Here is a 21,280-nt window from a genome sequence, read left to right as displayed (position 1 = left end):
TGTGGGAGGAAATTCTTCAGTGTTAATTGAAATTAAAATGGATACATTGACATTCTTAGTAATCTTTATTCCTAGAATCCAGTTCTCAGTGTCACCAAACTGTGGTCTTTATTCCTAGAATCCAGTTCTGAGTGTTACCAAACTGAGTTGTGAAATAGTCCTAGGATTTTAGGAAATAGGAAAATGTGCTAACATGATATTTTGCTTTTTTGGTGCCAGAGAATGGCTGACGTAAGGACAAGCTAGTCAGGGTTTCTCAGTATTCCCTATGTTGGAACAGTGGAAGTAGGCTGAGGATTACTATTTATATTGTACTGCTAACTGTGTGCCAGAAGAGTCTCTTACTCTAAAATTCTTGATACTTGGAACTTTAAGTTAGGAAATTTAAATGACTTAAATTATAAATTGAACCTCAAATTTGAGAAATTTTTGTGTTGATGTAAATAAAGTTAAAGGCAGTTCACAGGAGTACAGTGTAATACTGCAGACCAGTATCACCAAACATTTTAAGTACATATTTTAAACAAAAGAAGAGAAGGAAAACGTTCGTTGCTTGAGTGTAAAATGAAAGAAATCTTTTAAAGCAACAAAGGGCAGGGAAATAAAATCACCAGGGATATCCCTGAGCAAAGAAAGTTCTTTAAAATAATAGTGAATTGTTTTAAAAATTAAGTGGCCCAGTGACTACCATCTGAAAGCCCTTTCTTATTTATTTCTTTAGTTTCTGCTATTGAGATATAGTCCACATTCCTCCATAATGAAGGGCCAGCAAGCAACAGGACTTTCTTATAGCCATCCTTGCTCTTTACAAAGGGAGAAAGTAATACCTCATTAACCTGGAATTTGTGGTACAGTCTTGGTTAATGTTTACCTTTTCACTATGTAAAAAAAGAAAAAAACACGAAACAAATAATTAACTGCAAATAAAGTTTGATCTTTTAGAGAATGATATATAAAGATTATTCTAAATAATAAGGCCCTTTGTAGGCAAAACTCTTTATGTATATATAGTATGTGTATATAAAGTTAGTTAAGCTGCAGTTATTTAGAAATACCTAATTTTTTCCTAAATGACCCTTTATTTTGATCCAAAATAGAAGTTTTATTATGGCAGTGTAAATAGTACTTTCCATTTAGTCCAGAATACTGAGTTTTTAATAGTGACTTGATATGTAACAATAGTAAAAGCTATTTTATAGGTTTTTAGGCAGCATGACCTGCAATACATAGTTCTGATTTCCTCTATAGAAAAGAAGTACTTGACCTTCACTGTCTCTCTCTCAAGCACTAAACTCGGTAACATTAGTGTGATGAATTTAACAACCAACTTTCAGTTTTCCATTTTCATTATAGTCATGATCTTTTTAAAGGTAACCATGTCTTCAGTTGTGCTTTGAAAAATATGTGCCTTAAATCCTCTACACCCAATGTTTGGAGAACTATGTCATTTCATAAGTTGTTTGTTAGTCTTGTCACATGTGGCATTTGACTTGAGGGAGAAAAACTGATCTTGAGGGATTCCTTTCACTAAAACTGGGCCTAATGTCTGTGAGTCTAGGGCTTCTGGAGAGGGAATGCCAGCCATAGGAGTAGACTCCCCTGAAACAGTCAGTGAGAAGGTATGTCCTCTTTTATAGAACATTTTTTATGTTCATTTATTTTATAAGGAAAATTTATCTGCTACCACTAATGGGTGATAATAGTTGCTAACCAACTTCATATTAATAACATCATATAAAGATACTATTGCCATGAGGCCGAGCATATTTTGTGAGTGGCTTCTCTATGATACTGGGTTGAAGTAGGGGAGGTATGTTTTAATATCTTTGCATGTAAATATCTTCATTCTGATTCTCTCTCCTTGGTCCATATTTGCCAAGAATGATGTGAAAATAACAGTTGACTAACAACACACATTATACATTATTGAACATTTACAAGGTAATGTTGATGTGGGTGCTAATAGACTTATCTAGTATTGTTCTGCCTCCGTTTATCACCAGAAACAGTATTCAATTGTGTAAATATTAAAATGTATTTAGTTTAATGAAGGGTTATATATATATAACAGTATATACCGTTACCAGAAAAGCCACGGTTCCTGGAGAGACTGTCTGCATTCACCAGAACTTATTTCTTCCTTTGGCTGTGAATAAATTAGATAAAATTATTTTATTCTAAATTCCAGTCAGGGGAAGAAACTAGGGTAAGATTGACATCTCTGTTTCTGGTACTACAAAAATATTACTAAGTTGGTTAATATTTCTGTCTGCAATTGAGAATCCTTCCCCTAACTTAAATGGTTGACAGTGTGTTGTTGGGAAAGAAGAGTAAGCTCAACAGTCACTTTACAGCAACCATGAAGAGACCTGTGTGCCTACAGCTGATATTTGTTGCATTTCTGAGGCCATTTTATATTCGTGAGAAACAAAGACGTAATGGGAGGAATATTTTTAAACTTTTTATAAAGTTTGGGACTTTAAAGTATCAGTAAAGGATATTGAAAATACATGTACTTTAGTCAAATTACTTTTTATCTGATTTTTAAATTTTCTGTATTTGAAATCTTGTCAATTTATATTTAAAACTTAATGGTAACAATAAATTTTAATTCAGCAACATGATTCAATAAATTTTTTCAGGACAAGATACAGTTAATTGTGTCAAATTTCAATTTACCTTGCAATGGTAAATGCTCTAAAAAGAATATTTAAGCCACTTCAATTCTATACCTCCTTTGTCCTCCCAGGGCATACTAAAGAATGTGATCTTATATTAACTGACCCTCTGTATGAATTTTGCTTTATCAAACATTGTGCTGTATTGTATTAAAAGTGTTTTCTTGGAATTTGATTCTATATCATGGAAAAGTAATCATATTTAGTTTTAATTGACATTTATTTTTTAATAATTAAAATTTTATAGTGTTGGTATTTGCCTGATTACTTGCTTTATCATTGCTTATCTGTTTATTGAATTGTCTCAGTACATGAATATATATATATGATATTAAGCATATAGTAATGTTTACTCTCTGCTAGATGCAAGAGACAAAATATGAATTAGACCATATCCATTTTTACTAGAGTCCTTCTGCTTCTACAATCTTCACAGGTTTACAGATGCATGCTCTAATAAGAAATTGGTGAGGTCATTTTGCTAACTAAGGTCAGTAACTTCTTGCAGTTAGTCCAGAATAAAATAATTTTAACACGAATAGTATAATACTAACTGAGCAACATTAATATAATATTATAGTATTTAGCATTATATTTTACTGTCATCATTTTGATGACTCTAGAAACCTGATATTTTTCTAGATTCCAGAATTAGGAAGAATATTGTGACTGGTTATGAGTTGAGGTAAAATAGAGTGGGTAGGAAAGACACTCTTTGAGAAACAGCTCATGTTTCAAAGTAGCTGAGGTGGAAAAAGCTTGGCACTCCTCCGATTTGTATATAGGAAAGCTTCTTAGTGAAGATAGGCTCCGAAACTTGAGGGCACAAGAGAAAAAAACATTAGGTGTAACTCTGATCTCTGCTCTCGTGAGGACAAAACTGCCCTAGTCAGCCCAATTGGGGATGTTCTCTTAACAAATGTCACAAGAAAATTTTCCTTTTTAATGGCTCGTCTAATTCTGTTGAGAGCAAATAGTAAGCTGCACTTTTCAGGGGATACGTGAAACTTGGATGTGTCCCATCAGCAGTCACTGCAGCTCTATGAGAGATTTCGTCAGCATTGCCTGTAATGTAAGAGCTAGAAGAAACTTTAAAGTTCTGAATTTCACTTGTTTGCCAGATGAAAATAGTTAAGCCCAGGGAGACTTGTCCAAGACTTCACATGGCTGAATCTTGAATTCAAACCTCTGGATTCCCATTGAAGTTATGCCCCTTTCTTTAGTACTGTATTCTGTGACAGGAAATCAGTAACATGTTTGTACTGCAAATAGGTCAACCAGCATTAAAGTGAAGCTGTCTGCACTACATGTCTGTTGGAAAACCTTAGATAACAGTAAACATCTGGGTAGCTCATTACCATTTACAAAGTACATTCAGAAACCTACCTTGTTTAATTTTTGTGACACTGAGATAGGACTAGATTTGGTCAAGTTCGCTGGTGTTTATCAGACCCTTATCCTTTGAATTTGAAATCAATTAGGAAATTGACTCAAACTTGAGAAGGGGATATAATATCAGCTTTATCAATTCAGAATTGAGCTTCTTCAATTGAATGTAATCGACCAAATCACAGACACCCCTGCAGGGGCTGTCTACTCCTAGATAGCATTCCACAAGGCTGACCAGAACACTACAGATACAATGGAGGTCAGGTCAAATCTTAAACCCTGTAGTGATGCCCCATAGAGAAACCTGAAATAATTATCAGACTTTTGCCATCTAAACAGGTAAAATTAGTCTTTTACAGAGAGGAAAAAGATAATAGAAGGGTTTCTCCTGGGCAGCTGTTCTCAACCCTAGTTGTGCATTAGAATCACCATGGGAGCTTTCAATATTCAAATACCTGGACCCAATCCCAGACCAACTGAAACCTAATCTTCAGAGTTGGAGTCTGGGCATCAGTACTTGTAGAGGTTGAAGTTCCACGCGGTGACTCAGTTGCCCAGCAGGGATAGTTCTTTAGGGAAAGTTGCTTGGTAACTTGAAGTAAGTGGATTAGTGAACTAGGGTTTTAACATGAAAAAATGGGCCCAAAGTGGTGAAGTGTTTTGCCAAGTTGACTTAGATAAATAGTGACAGAGCTGGGTTAGAATCCATTCTTCTATTTTAAAGAATTATTTTTTAATTGAATTTAACCTTTAGATCAGGCACCGATTGCTAATTCAATGTTCTTTGTGTCCTCCATCAGTCACTTTTTTTTCTGAACTGAACATGTTTGGAGGATATAATATGAATATAGTCAACTTGACTGTCCACATTGAAGCCAACTACCACTAAGGGTATCTGCTGAATCATGGAACACAAAAACAGCAAACAGATCACCTTGACCAGAAACATTCAGAAAAGGATGTCTTGGTCAAATGTTTGAGATTTCTAGCCACAAGGCAGGTGACAGTCTTTCCATTGGTGAGGAAGACCTTGTCAAATCATTCACTGTTTTTTGACCACAGATAAACACTTGGCTGACATCCTAAGCAGCAGTGATGAACAAGTTGATATTTACAAAAGTAATAAATATAGACATCTGCCTAGAAGAAAACACTATAATTCATCCATAAACATAGACTTCCCTGATAGGAAATAGTAAGAAAAGTTCAACACTATATACTGAAGTACCATGCATAATTTCTACCTGTTTCTTTTTCTAGCTATGAGACTATATGATTATTTTATTGCTTATATCTGAATAATCACTCTTAAGATCTCTGTAAATAGATGGAAGATTTAAATGGAAAAGTAAACTTGTTCATGATGCCATGGAAACTCATGAAAAAAATATTCTTAAAATGTTACTATGGGTATTTTCTTTCTATAAATGAAGACTGGATTTAAAATGTTGCTTTGGGATTTTTAAGAGCTAAACCAAAGATATGTGAAATAACTTCAGCTTGGAAATTAAGCTTATGTTAAAGCTAGATAGCTTCTATGATTTTAAAATTTTGTCCTTATTGTTAATTTTAAACTTTGTGACCTTGACAATGATCCCTGAGGCTCCTCCTAACTTTTAAGAGTCTACAATTATCTGTGCACAAAACTCCTGTCTACTTTTGTCACTCTAAAATATTTCTAAGTTCTTGTATCATTCACCACACCCTTTTTAGTCCACTCTATTGAGGTGTTTAGCTCTGTCCTCCCAAGCCAAGGCACATGCAGCCGGGGGCAGAGTTGGTAGAGTAGTTAGAACTTTTCTCCTGAATCTGCAATTAAAATTCTCCCCTTTATATCACTTCCCAAGATTTATTGTAGTGGATGACATGTCAATGGGCAGCTTTGAAACAATCTTTTTATTTCTACTGAGGACAGCATCTCATAAAAGAAAGGCATGTGTATAATTGGCCGATGTATAAAAATGAATCGGATGATTACTAGATGCCTATGACTTTAGCGGTGATGTAATTGTAATTACATTTTTAACCCTGGCCTGCTGTAGGAATTTTTCTCTGGCTCTAAGTGATTTCAGAATCAAATATTTAGCAGCAAGAGTTTGAGAAGTCATCATCACACCACTTTACACAAAAGGACAAGTCAATCTTCAGGATGAAACCTATCCTATTTTTAAATACCTTAGAAAAGATTTGTAGTGCTCTAGCAATTATAAAGTTTAACAATTGTCACTAGATGAAGTATTTCTTATGGTTCTTGTAATTTGTGCTAGCCAGATTAGATATAGAGGCAACTTTTAAATTACACTGGGGCACAATTTTGTTTTCATTTTCTGTTGCATGAGGTTTTAGAACTGTTTCTATATATTTCTGCATCGCTGATTCCAAATATGAAATCCTTTTTTTGGTGAATGCTGTAGTTTTTATGCAATTTTAATTTCTTTTTGTTACAGTTAATGGCATGCATTGGTTTTTAAATTGGAGTTAAAGGGGAACGACTCTTGGATTGAACATAACCATAAGGCAATTAATGTTTTACAAACATCACTTTTACATAATTTAAGTTGTTTTTAAATGTAAAAAAGTATCTGATAAAAACACCCTCTTATTTTGTTTTAAAATTGAATCATGGCTTCTTCGAGTAGGCGTAAATGTAAGAATAGTCCTGACACCTTCTGTTATATATGTGGCTGTTACACACTTCAATGTTAAAGGCGCAATATTTCATCATTTGTGACACGTGTATATATTGCCTATTTTCAAGTTCCCCTTGACAATCAAGACGAGAATTCAGCTCCTCATATTGTGTGTCATAATTGTGAGGAAATGCTTCATGACTGGACGAAAGGAAAATGCAAAGGAATGCCTTTCGGTATTCCCATGGTTTGGCGTGAACCTAAGGACCGCAGCAGTGACTATTCTTTCTTTCTGATCCATACAAAGGGCATTGGCAAGAAAAAACGGCATATGATAACATAGCCTGATATTCCTTCAGCAGTACAACCTATTCCACACTCTGAGACACTCCCAGTTCCAGTTTTCAATGGTTTTATTCTAAGGATGAAGAAAGTGAACATGGTGATCAAGTGTATTTTGATAAGATGCATGAGGAAATGGTTGTACAATCTGAAGGGTCTTCTGATGCCAAGCAGTAATTAACCCCTCAGCAGTTTAGCCAACCCGAATTGAATGACTTACTAAGAGATTTGGGCCTATCAAAGAAAGCAGCTGAGTTATTAGCCTGCAGACTTCAAGAAAAGAATGAACTTCACCGGTCAGCTAAAGTATCCCATTTCAGGAAGCGTGAACAAATCTTTGTGGACTTTTTTCCGAAGACAAACACTTTGTTTACTGTCATGATATCAGTAGTCTTCTCAGCCAGCTAGGTGTTACCACTTACAGTCCAACAAAATGGCGGCTATTTCTTGACAGCTCTAAACGGAATCTGAAATGTATTCTCCTACACAATGGTAATGTTTATGCAGCAGTTCCAATTGGTTAATTCAGCTCATCTGCGAGAAGATTATAATGATATAAAAATTGTCCTCGACTTTCTGAAGTATGAGGAGCATAACTGGATCATTTGTGTGGATCTTAAAATGGTAAATTTCCTGCTAGGACAACAGACAGATTTCACAAAGTATCTTTGCTTTCTGTGTTTGTGGGACAGCCGAGCTTAGGAGAAACACTGGACACAGAAGGAGTGGCCGAAACGTGAAGTTCTGGAAGTAGGGATGAAAATACTGTGAATGAATCTGTAGTTAAACAGGATCATTTCCCCCCCACTTCACATCCAACGTGGCTTAATGAAGCAGTTTGTTCAGGCTTTGAATAGAGAAAGTGAATGCTTTCAACATATTTCTGTTTTTCCTGCCTTGTCTTTCAAGAAGATAAAAGCAGGTGTATTCGATGGACCTCAAATTCGAACCCTCATACATGACGAAGAATTTGCCAGGAAGATGAATAAGGAGGAGAAAGCAACATGGCAGTCTTTTGTGGCAGTTACAAAGAACTTCCTTGGCAACAAAAAAGCAGAAAACTATGAATTTCTGGTTCAATGCTGTTGGCTTTCTGCAACATTGGATGTAACATGAGCGTTAAGTTTCACTTCCTGAACAGTCACCTTGATAAGTTTCCTGAAAATCTTGGAGCTGTTAGTGATGAGCAGACTACTCCTGGAGCATCAAATGAGATTGTCCTCAACAAATACAAAAACGCAAGAGCTACAAACGCAAATTTTTGCCTGCATAGAATTTAAATAAGTTTTGCGCAAATTTTATGATTAAAATAAGTGTTTTAATATGTTCTATTTTGAAATTGTAGACCAATTCTGATGCAATCATATCTTTTAGTGTATTAGTGTATTTATTGCATTATATAAATTATTATAAATGTATTTTCACAAAGATGATGCCCAAGAAGACATTCTACGTCATTATGTTAAACTAAATGTTGAAAATTTTACAATAAGATGAAAACCTGGCCCTGGCCGGTTGGCTCAACTGTAGAGCGTCGGCCTGGCGTGCAGGAGTCCCGGGTTCGATTCTCGGCCAGGGCACACAGGAGAAGCACCCATCTGCTTCTCCACCCCTCCCCCTCTCCTTCCTCTCTGTCTCTCTCTTCCCCCCCGCAGCCGAGGCTCCATTGGAGCAAAGATGGCCCAGGCGCTGGGGATGGCTCTGTGGCCTCTGCCTCAGGTGCTAGAATGGCTCTGGTTGCAACAGAGCGATGCCCCAGAGGGACAGAACATTGCCCCCTGGTGAGCATGCTGGGTGGATCCTGGTCGGGTGCATGCGGGAGTCTGTCTGACTGCCTCCCCGTTTCCAGCTTCGGAAAAATGAAAAAAAAAAGATGAAAACCTAAAATCTTGAATTGCAAAAAAACCCTGTAGCTTACAGAGAAAAAACTAATGTCAGATTTGAGATCAGCACACTCAAATTAGGTAAGAAGTGTTTTTGTGTATCCAACAAAAATTTTGTTCCCCAGTGTTGATGTCAGCAGCGAGGCACAACAACACTAGGAAGATAGTGTATTGTGTGTATGTGAGCACGTGTGCACATGTGTGCACTAGCTATTATATGGTTTCTATACCTTTGTCTGGCTCAAAATGTTGCTGCTCCCTTCCTCTCAGTACTCTGTCCTTTCTCACAACCCCAAACTCCTCCCACCACTATACAAGTCAATGCACACAGGAGTCACACTTCCAGCAGTTTTACCTTGTGTTTGTGTAATACCTATTAGGAAGAGAAAAATGAGAGAGCAATAGGGTCACAGCTCTATGCAGTTGAGACATACATCCAATAATATAAGAATTAGACATCAAGATGTGATAAGTTGAGAAAAGAGAATTCTTGACAGTGAAACTTTCAACCTATACTAAGTAGACAGATGGGTATAGACATGGTAGTTGATGTATCCAGGAGGAGGAAAGGACAGATGCTTCCCCAGCCTCTCCTGGCTGAGTTTCAGGGATGCCCCAGTACGGAGCATTGGTGAGTGATACCTGAACCACCGTGCAGTTATATATGCATATTATTTATAAATTTCCACATGTATGTACATGTTAGTTGCTGTAAACTTATCCCAAATTGAAGCTTCATTCTTTTACTTATTTTTGGTTATTCTTATGAACTCCCCAGGCAACAAAAATCTCTTCAAGATACTATTAAGGAAAGGAATTTGAATTGGGTCAAATCTTTATTTACATTCAGATAAGCCTGAATTCTTACGCAATCTCACATATACATATATGCACAGATGCCTTGTGTGAATATACACATAGGCACACCCAAAGTTTGAAGGGTGATCATTGGGCAGAAAGAGCAGAAAGAATGTCTGTCACTCACAGGGCCTAGAGCTGCTAGGTGACACTGCAGGCAGACCTGCGCTCTCTGATAGGATTTTTTTTCTTTGAGAAATGCAGTGCCCAAGCCATCTTAGAGAAAAGGTCAAATAGTTGCTCTGACATAAAGCTGATGTCTTTTCTCAAATCAAGATTTGGAAGGATCTGCTTATCATTAATGTGCCTATTACCTTAATGAGGATGATTTTTTTGATATGTGTGCTTTAGCCCAGCTATCCAGCATCTACTCTCTTTTCCTTGAGCACCAAGACAAGATTAAGCAATTATTTGTATACTAACAGATCCAGAAATACAGGCCCCATGGGTGCACACTCTCATAAAATTAGGCAGTTGGGTAAGTGAGGTCATGTTAGATGCAGATGCTGATTTTAGGAAATTCCTTGGTACTAAGAACCAATCTTCAAAAGATAACTGCTTCACTGAAGATTTTTGGTTCTGATGTCCTGCTTTCCTTTTCTTCTTCCTCCTAATTATTTTTCTCATCCTTTTTTTCCCTCTTTTTCTTTTCCTTCCTTCTTCTCCATCTTCACTATAATAATGATGTGTAGGTCATAGAATTAGATGTGGAGGACCAAAGGGTAAACAGTGGTACCTTCCAAGGGCTTAGTAAGGTAGTTGAGAACTAGAACACTGAGACTCAAGATGGCAATTTGAATACAGTTGCTCAATAACAGAGAGGAAGATCAATCAGAATAGAGAAAACATTCCAAGAAGTTACAAGTGCAGGAAGAAAGACAGACCTCGGGAGCTAAGAGGAAAGAATGGAAGAAAGGGAGGAAAGGAAGGAAAGGGAAAGAGAAACAAAAAGGTCAATAAGAAAGACTTCCCAGTTAATTCTGTGCAGGAACAAAAGGCATGATCGCTGTTGAGATCTAAATTAGTGGGCTAGAAGATCAAACGGAGAAAATGTCTCAACACATCAAGCAAAGATAGAAAGCTATGGAAATAAGGAGAAAGAGGACAAGACACTTAAAAATAGATCCAAGAGGCTTAGTTCACAATACTAGAATATCTGGATGGAGAAAAATACACAAATGAAAGAGAGGCAATAATTAAACATATAAAAGTAAAAAATTTTCTTTTGTCTGAGAAATACCTGAGCCTTCAGATTGATTAGGTTTTCTAAGTTTCAAGCTGAATCAATGAACAAACACATACACAACTAGAAATATCCTGGTAAGAACCCTAAATTCTAAGGAAAAAAAGAAAATTTTACAAGCTTCCATATAGAAAGAATAGTTGCATTATTATTAAAAAAAACACACACGCACATGACAAAACAAACAAACAAAAAAACAAACAAAAAAAATGAAATCAGACCTCTTATCTACATCACCAGCAGCTAGAAGTTAGTAGAATAACATCTGCATACTTTTTTTTTCAATTACAGTTGACATACAATATTAGTTTAAGGCAAGGTTCCCCAAACTTTTTACACAGGGGGCCAGTTCACTGTCCCTCAGACCATTGGAGAGCCGGATTATAAAAAAAACTATGAACAAATCCCTATGCACACTGCACATATCTTATTTTAAAGTAAAAAAACAAAACAGGAACAAATCCAATATTTAAAATAAAGAACAAGTAAATTTAAATCAACAAACTGACCAGTATTTCAATGAGAACTATGCTCCTCTCACTGACCACCAATGAAAGAGGTGCCCCTTCCGGAAGTGCGGCGGGGGCCGGATAAATGGCCTCAGGGGGCTGCATGTGGCACGCGGGCCGTAGTTTGGGGACCCCTGGTTTAAGGTATACAACATAGTGATTAGACATTTATATAACTTACACAGTGATCACCCTGTGATCATCTAGTATATAACTGACACCATACATAGTTATTACTGTTAGGGCAAAATATATCCTCAGGACTCAAAAACTACCCCCTCCCAACCCTTTCTCAGTCACTATGTGATGAACTGTACTTAACCTTTAAGTTGAGCAAACAGGTCAACTGGAACCTGTTACCAATGGAGGCAAGGAGTGAGACAACAGAACACTACAAGCCCTGGCTGAATGCCCAGAGACCTGCATCAGCAGAAGCTGCCAGAAGTGAGCAGCAGAGCATAAAACTAACCCCCTCACCCCTGCTCAGGGCTGACTCCCTTTTCAGACTCAGCCCGCCTCCCCTCAGGTGTCTGCAATAAATCCTCTTTTCCAAACTCTGGGCTCTACGTTGTTGATGCAACTCCTGTCAGGTCCAGGACCTTTCAATTACATTATTTACTATATTCTCTGTGCTGACTTTACATTTCCATGACTCTTTAGTAACTACAAATTGGTACTTCTTAATCCCTTCACCTTTTTTCACCCAGCCCTCCAAAATCCCTCCCATCTGGCAACGATCAGTTCTTCCTATCTGAGCTTGTTTCTGTTTTGTTTTTGCATTTATTTTGTTCATTAGATTCCATATATAAGTGAAATCATATGGTATTTTGCAGACTCTGAGAGAAAAGGACTGCTACACAAGAACTCTGTGACCAGCCAAGACATCATTCAGTTGTCACAAAGAAAGCAAGATACTTCCTGATATATAAGAAGTGAGACTAACACCTGTTTTCCAATTAAAGAAAATACTTCAGAGGAGGCTCCAGCTGAACAATAGATGAACTATAATAAAGAGTGTGAGATAAAGAAGAATTGGTAGTGAGCAATAAAACTTAGAATAAATAGATCAATATAAAGACAGATAAAGATATATAGATAAAATATAGTAAGATAATAGACTGAAAATGTGTAAGTGTATATACCAAACAACATAACACCTAAATATATAAGGCAAACATTATAAGAAATACCATAAGAATTTGATAAAAGTCAATCATAGAAGAAGACTAATTATTTCACAATAAAAAATATGGTATATAACAAGTGTGGGATGACATAAGAAATAAGTAATACAATCAATAAATTTGATGTAATAGCTATTATAAAATCTAATATCTTTCAATCAACAATAGCAAAACATTTAAACCTTTTTTTGGTTCCCATAGAAATTTATAAAAATCAGTCATATTGACCACAAAGAAAACCTTAACAATCATAAAAACCACATCCTCCTGTCTTATTTGATAAAGTTAAAAATAATGTAAAGAAAGCTCCTGGCCAGTTGGCTCAGTGATAGAGCGTCGGCCTGCTGTGTGGAAGTCCCAGGTTCGGTTCCTGGTCAGGGCACACAGGAGAAGCGCCCATCTGCTTCTCCACCCTTCTTCCTCTCTTTCCTATCTTTCTCTTCCCCTTCTGCAGTCAAGGCTCCGTTGGAGCAAAGTTGGCCCGAGTGCTGAGGACGGCCCCATGGCCACCTCAGATGCTAAAATGGCTCCCACCAAAACAAAGCAATGCCCTAGAAAGGCAAAGCATCGCCCCCTGGTGGGCATGCCGGGTGGATCCCAGTCGGGCACGTGCGGGAGTCTATCTGACTGCCTCCCTGCTTCTAACTTCGGAAAAATACAAAAAAAAATAATAATAATGTAAAGAAAGCTGTAAACCATACACAGAAAAAATCAAAACAAGATTATAAAATAGCTATAAAGCAATGGGAAAAAAAACCCTTTTTACCAAAACCCAAATGTACAGTGAAAATGTATACCTTAAATGTTTTCATTATTAAAGAAGATAATGTCAAAAATAAAGTTAGTTTTTACCTTAAGAAATGAGAGAAATAGCAACAAAGAAAACAAAAAAAATTAGGAAGAGGGAATTAATCAGAATAAAAGCTAAAATGAAATAGGAAAAAAGTAGAAAGTACAAATAAATATAAAAGTCCTACTTTGAAAAAGACTAATAAAATCTTTCCTGATTGAGAAAAAAACTGAGCCAAAGTTAATAAAATTATGAATTCTGTAGAAAACTCCAAGTAGAGGAGAAATTAAAAGGATAAGAAGAATATCAAGATGGTAACAGAGTAGGCGAACATTCCAACTGCCATCTCCCGGGACCAAATTGGATTACAACTAAATTTAAGAACAATCATCTTGGCCCTAGCCGGTTGGCTCAGTGGTAGAGCGTCGGCCTGGTGTGCGGGAGTCCCGGGTTTGATTCCCGGCCAGGGCACACAGGAGAAGCACCCATCTGCTTCTCCACCCCTCCCCCTCTCCTTCCTCTCTGTCTCTCTCTTTCCCTCCCGCAGCCAAGGCTCCATTGGAGCAAAGTTTGCACGGGCCCTGAGGATGGCTTTGTGGCCTCTGCCTCAGGTGCTAGAATGGCTCTGATTGCAGCAGAGTGACGCCCCAGATGGGCAGAGCATCGCCCCCTGGTGAGCATGCCGGGTGAATCCTGGTCGGGTGAATGCGAGAATCTGTCTGACTGCCTCCCCGTTTCCAACTTCAAAAAAAAAAAAAAATACAAGAAAAAAAAAAGAACAATCATCTTGAAAAACCAACTTTGGACTAAAGGAAGAGTGTATAACCAAGGAGTTACAGAGGAAGCCATGTCAAAACTGGTAGGAAGAACAGTGACATAAAAAGGCTGCCCCACTCCCAGGAACAAGTAGTGGCAGAGGATCTGGAGGGACTCTCACTACAGGGAGGTTTGCCCTGAGAGGTGAGGGTCTGTAATGCTGGTGGCTGAGGCCAGGCAGGTCCACATTGGATTTGGGAAGATGGTGGAGAAACTGTGGAGCCAGAAAGCATTGGGTCATTACTGTTTAATGGATTCTTGCAACAAACAAACAGGCAGGTAAAACGCACTTCCCACGGTAGCAGGCAAACAAACAGCAAAATAGCCCCTTGCAGTGGTGGGCAGGCAATCTGTAATCTCCTCTGAGAGCAAGCACCTATAGCTTTACATAGACTGCATAACTAGCTCTGCCATGTGCTTGCATAAGCAAAATGCAAAATGCAAGCAAGCAAGCCTAACACAGTTGTTTTCCCAAAATCCACCACCTCACAATCTACATGACAGGTATTTTCTGCAATGGTCCCTGTGCAAGGAGTGAGGTACAGTACAAACTACAAGAGAATTACAAAGGCACAAGCTATACCAAAAATGACAATAATTACAAAGGTGGCCTTCACAATGTCTCTCTGAGCACTCTCCCCAGAGAGTTAACTGGAGGCCCACCTCTAGACTCCTATCCCATGGTAGGTGAAAGGGCCTATACCAGGGGTTGGGAAACTTTTTGGCTGAGAGAGCCATAAACACCACATATTTAAAAATGTAATTCCATGAGAGCCATACAATGACCCGTGTACGTTACGCATTATCCAATAAAAATTTGGTGTTGTCCCGGAGGACAGCTGTGATTGGCTCCAGCCACCCACAACCATGAACATGAGCGGTAGGAAATGAATGAGTTGTAATACATGAGAATGTTTATATTTTTAACGTTATTTATTTATTTTTGTTAAAGATTTGTCTGCGAGCCAGATGCAGCCATCAAAAGAGCCACATCTGGCTCGCAAGCCATAGGTTCCCGACCCCTGGCCTATACAGTACAGGGCTATGTCCATTGAAGCCATAAAGTGTCCTTGGTGCATATCCGCAACTGGGAGAGAGCTGCCTCTCAGTGCAGGAGGGCCTCCACAGGTGCCAGGGCCCCCCCTATCAGGATCTCTCATACTTTCCACAAGCAGCATGGCTATTCAATAAGGGAGCCAATGCCCCCCTCTTGTCGAAGTCCCTGCTTCAGGAGCCCATTATACCACTCAATAATTATTCCATGATAGACAGCCCAGCTGTCAGTGCAAAACACCAAGATGAAGGTCCATTACAAGCAACTAGCCATACAGCTTTTTTTTCCCCCCCAAAGTTAGAAGTGGGCAGGCAGTCAGACAGACTACCTACTGTATGCGCCCAATGGGGATCCACCCGGCATGCTCACCATGGGGCAATGCTCTGCCCATCTAGGACATTGCTCTGTTTTGGCCAGAGCCATTCTAGCACCTGAGGCAGAGGCTATGGAGCCGTCCTCAGCGCCCAGGCTAACTTTGCTCCAATGGAACCTTGGCTGCAAGAGGGGAAGAGAGAGATAAAGATGAAGGAAAGGGGGAAGGGTGGAGAAGCAGATGGACGCTTCTCCTGTGTGCCCTGACCGGGAATCAAACCTGGGACTTCCACATACTGGGCCAATGCTCTACCGCTGAGCCAACAGGCCAGGGCCAATGTAGCTTTTTATTAACAGACTTCAGCACGTTTCCATAAGTGTTCTCTATATTGCCACAAGCCCCTTCGACCCTTCAGCAAGTCTACAGGGCCTGGTGGGGTCATACACATTTAAGGCCTGTGCCACCTTGACAGTTCTCTTAGCTGAAAAAAAAAAAAAAAAAGCACCTATGATCTTCTAATCTTCTAAGGCCAACACCTGCTGCACATTAGATCAATTTCACATGGGGCCTCTGGCCCCCGCCCATCCCTCTTAAACAGTTCCCTCGGCCTTCCCCCTATTCAAACTGGAACAATGACTCATGGGGATTCTCCTCTTCCTCAGCTGTCTCCAACAAGTAACCCAGCAACTGTGCAATCTGGATGACAACCATTTTCTTGGCAGATGCTGGGGCCACCTGCTTCCTCTGCTTTTTCAGTGGCTGGAACCTCTGTTTCAGCTTAAGCTGCTACCAAAGCTCTAACAGAATATTATTAGACCTGCCATCTAATTTCTCCCTGTCTGCCTCAGCCACAATCAAATCTACCTACATCTGTGTTTGGGTAACTTTTTCAGGCCCGTTTCTCTTGTTAGTTGAGGAGGAGGGGGACAGCATGGCAGCAGACTGCACAGTCTTATCATTTCATGCTGCCTCTAGGTCTCCGAAATCTGCCACTGTCTGTGTAACCACATTGATGGGCTGCCCCACACAAGAGCTCAAGATAGCCACTAGTGACCCAAATAGTGCTGGCAGGGTGCTACAGTGAATAAAGTTCCTCATCCCTGCCATAAATACTTTCTCATCTGGCCCACAGGACCTCAGTTGAAAGCAGCTTTATTCATACACCTATTTACTGGAGTACCTACTACAGCTCAGTATACAACTGTCACTGACTCAATTTTCCTCCTAAAGAGTCCACAGCAAATTTTAAAGTCAGAGCAGAGCTACCTAATACACAGACAAAGTGGGAAGACAAAGAAATATGACCCAAATGAATCAATAAGAGAAATCCCCAGAAAAAGAACTAAATAAAATGGAAGTAACCAAATTACCAAATGCAGTTTAAAGTAATGATTATTAGGATGCTCAAGAATCTTAGAGTAAGAATGGGTGATCACAATGAGAACTTAAACAAGGAGATAGTAAACATTAAAAAGAACATTGAAATCATAAAAAAGGACCAGTCGAAAATGGCAAATACAATATCTAAAATGAAGACTGCACTAGAAGGAATCAACAGTAGGCTAGATAAAGCAGAAGACCAAATCAGTGATTTAAAGGACAAGATAAATGTAAGCACAGAAGCAGAGCATCAAAGAGAAAAGAGGCTTAAAAAGACCGAAGAACTTTAAGAGATCTCTGTGACAACATAAAAAGAGCATCATAGGGGTTCCTAAAGGAGAAGAGAAAAAACAAGGGATAAAAACTTGTTTGAAAAAAATCATAGCCAAAAAGTTCCCTAAATTGATGAAGGAAAAAGTCACACAAGTTCAAGAAGCACAGAGAGTACCAACAAAGATGAACCCAAGGAAGCCCACACCAAGACACATCATAATTAAAATGCCAAAGTTAAGAGACAAAAAAAAAACTAAAAGCTGCAAGAGAAAATCAGTTAATTACCTACAGAGGAGCCCCCATAAGGATAGCATTTGACTTCTCAAGAGAAACAGTTTAGGCCACAAGGGATTGGCAAAAAATATTCAAAGTGATGCAGCATAAGAACCTATACCCTTCCAGTCTACCTGAATCATTACCAGCTAGAAGCAGCAGTCATTGGGACTTGGACATGAGCTGCAAAGTATAGAATGGTGACAATTCCAGTGCCATGCGGACTTTTCCTGGATGTGGACTTTTCCTGGACTCCTGCTCCCTGTGACAGCTCCTAACAGGAGCTGAACTGTGGTTGGGTTGCATTTTTCAGGGATTTGGCATGGTGATGGGGCCAACTTGGACTTGGTGAACATGTTAAGGACACTACTCTTTTATGGATTCTTGCTGTATTGGCCAAGAGTTTGCTTAAAGGCTTTTAAACACTGTAAAAAAAAAAATAGAAGACTGGATAAAGAAGATGGGGCACATATACACCATGGTATACTATTCAGCTAGAAGAAATGATGACATCAGATCACTTACAACAGAATGGTGGAATCTTGATAACATTATGCGGAGTGAAATAAGCGAGTCAGAAAAAAACAAGAACTGCAGGATTCCATACATTGGTGGGACATAAAAGTGAGACTAAGAGACATGGACAGGAGTGTGGTGGTTACGGGGGGGTGGGGGGAGGGAAGGAGGGAGAGGGGGAGGGGGAGGGGTACAAAGAAAACTGGATAGAGGGTGACGGAGGACGATCTCTCTTTGGGTGATGGGTATGCAACAGAACTAAATGACAAGATAACCTGGAAATATTTTCTTTGAATATATGTACCCTGATTTATTGATGTCACACCATTAAAATAAAAATTTATTTATTAAAAAAAAATTGTCCCAGGCCAACATTCTATCCACCACTGCACCACTACCAGTCAGGCTCCCATTGATTTTTGCAAGAGAGAGAGAGAGAGAGAGAAAGAGAGAGAGAGAGAGAAAGAGAGAGAGAATCATCAGCTCATTGTTCCATTTAGTTGTGCACCCACTGATTGCTTCTCATATGTGCCTTGACTGGGGCCTGAACCGCTGACCTTGGGGTCTAACCAGTGACACTGGGATTGAGCCAGTAACCTTGGTGCTCCAGGATGATGCTCTAGCCACTGTGCCACCAGCCAGGGCCAATGCTACCATTCTTCTATGCAATCTTTCCCAGAGACAAAAGCAAATTGTATTCTCTTTATATAATTTTTGTGTTTTCAGAAATAAAAAAAATACTAAATAAAAAAAAAAGAACCTATACCCAAGACTACTCTATCCAGCAAAGCTATCATTTAAAATTGAAGGAGAAACAAAGAGTGTCCCAAACAAAATAAGGTTCAAGGAGTTTATTACAACCAAACAGTACTGCAAGAAATGTTAAAGGACCTGCTATAAAAAGAGCAATAAAATAAAGAAATTGAGAGAAAGAGGACAGAGGATTGTAAGTTTAAAGACTAAAATGGCAATAAATAAGTACACATCAAAAATAACCTTAAATATAAATGGATCAAATGCTCCAATCAAATGACATAAGGTAGCTACATGGATAAGAAAAGAAGACCTATATATATGCTGTTTACAAGAGACCCATCTCAGGGGCTAAAACTCACAAAAACAATATAAAAAAAATGGACTGCTATGTAGTGCTTATATTCCTAGTAGTTACAACCTTCATATACCCTGAAAACCAGCATGATTTTAGACTGACTCAAATCTTTATCCCTTTCTCTTTAAATCAAAGCATATATATTCCCAGCCCCTTGTCTTTGTGAGAATGTACTAAGAAGCTATACAAATATAAGAGGAGAGGGGCAAATGCAGATTATAAAAACTGGCTTTATAGTCAATTATATCAGATATGCTTATTCTTAATTATAAAATGTATTATTACAGAATATTTTTAAAATACACAGTGAATGATAGAGAACTAATAAAAATAGATAATGCCTGTATTAAAACAGATCAAAGAGCAGAAAACCATATAATCAATCACTTCCAAAAAGAGCCAAACTCTTGTACTATTCTTAGAATGAAACTGAAGATTCAGTAATGAAATGACATGTTTCATTGGGAAGTACAACTCGCCTAGAGCTCCCTTAGGAAAATAAGAGCAATTTCAAAAGATAATCTGATATGTATGATATATATATATATGGACATCTACTGTTCATATCCCCCTTTCAGCACCAACTCATAAGCTAAATATTTTACATATTTTATAAAATGAGTGACATACTGCTATTTGTCAAAATCGACTTTTTTATTTTCTTTGAATTGATGAGTTTTCAAAGGCCATTTCAAATGCTTTGTTACCCTTGCCTCACTAGAGTATGATCTTCCAGCCTTTGGCATTTTTTCGTTACTAATAAAATTCTTATACTGAAAAAAACAACAACAACAAAAAAAAAACAAGAGACCCATCTCAGAATAAAAGATACACACAGACTGAAAGTAAAGGGATAGAAAAAAATATTTTATGCAAATGTAAATGAAAAAAAGCTGGGGTAGCAATACTTACATCTGACAAAATAGACTTTAAAATAAAAGCTATAGTAAGGGACAAAGAAGGTTACTACATAATGATTAAGGGAGTAGTACAACAAGAGGATATAACCATTGTAAATATTTATGCACCCAATATAGGTATATAATATATAAAGCAGATTTTGATGGATATAAAGGGCAATATTAATAGCAATACTATAGCGCCTAAATATATAAAGCAGATTTTGATGGATATAAAGGGCAATACTATAATAGCATGGTATTTTAATACCCCACTAACATCAATGGATAAATCCTTCAGACAGAAAATTAACAAAGAAACAGCAGCCTTAAAGGACACACTAGATCAACTGGATTTAATTGTTATCTTCAGAACATTTCACCTCAAAGCATCAGAACATACATTATTTTCAAGTGCTCATGGTACATTTTCTAAGGTAGACCACATGTAAGAACAAGTCTCAATAGACTTAAGAAGATTGAAATGATATCAACTAGAAATCAACCACAATAGAAAAACTGAAAAATATTCAAACACTTGGAGGCTAAATAGCGCCTGACCAGGTGGTGGCGCAGTGGATAGAGTGTCGGACTGGGATGCAGAGGACCCAGGTTCGAGACCCCGAGATCGCCAGCTTGAGTGCGGGCTCATCTGGTTTGAGCAAAATCCCACTAGCTTGAACCCAAGGTCGCTGGCTCCAGCAAGGGGTTACTCGGTCTGCTGAAGGCCCATGGTCAAGGCACATATGAGAAAGCAATCAATGAACAACTAAGGTGTTGCAACGCGCAATGAAAAACTAATGATTGATGCTTCTCATCTCTCTCCATTCCTGTCTGTCTGTCCCTCTCTCTGACTCATTCTCTGTCTCTGTAAAAAATAAATAAATAAAAATTAAAAAAAAATTTTAATAGCATGTTATTAAATAAAAAATGGATTAGCAATGAGATCAAGGAAGAAATTAAAAATTTTTTTGAAATAAATAAAATTGAACATACAATAACCCCAAATCTACAGAACACAGCAAAAGCACTCCTGAGAGGGAAGTTAATAGCATTACAGGTATACCTTAAGAGGCAAGAAAAGTTTCAAATAAACAATCTAACCCTGTATCTAAAAGAACTATAAAAAGAACAACAAA

This window comes from Saccopteryx leptura, chromosome 8 (assembly GCF_036850995.1).
Source record: "Saccopteryx leptura isolate mSacLep1 chromosome 8, mSacLep1_pri_phased_curated, whole genome shotgun sequence".
In the NCBI taxonomy this organism is placed as follows: domain Eukaryota; kingdom Metazoa; phylum Chordata; class Mammalia; order Chiroptera; family Emballonuridae; genus Saccopteryx; species Saccopteryx leptura.
Note: the sequence above shows the minus strand (reverse complement) of the source record.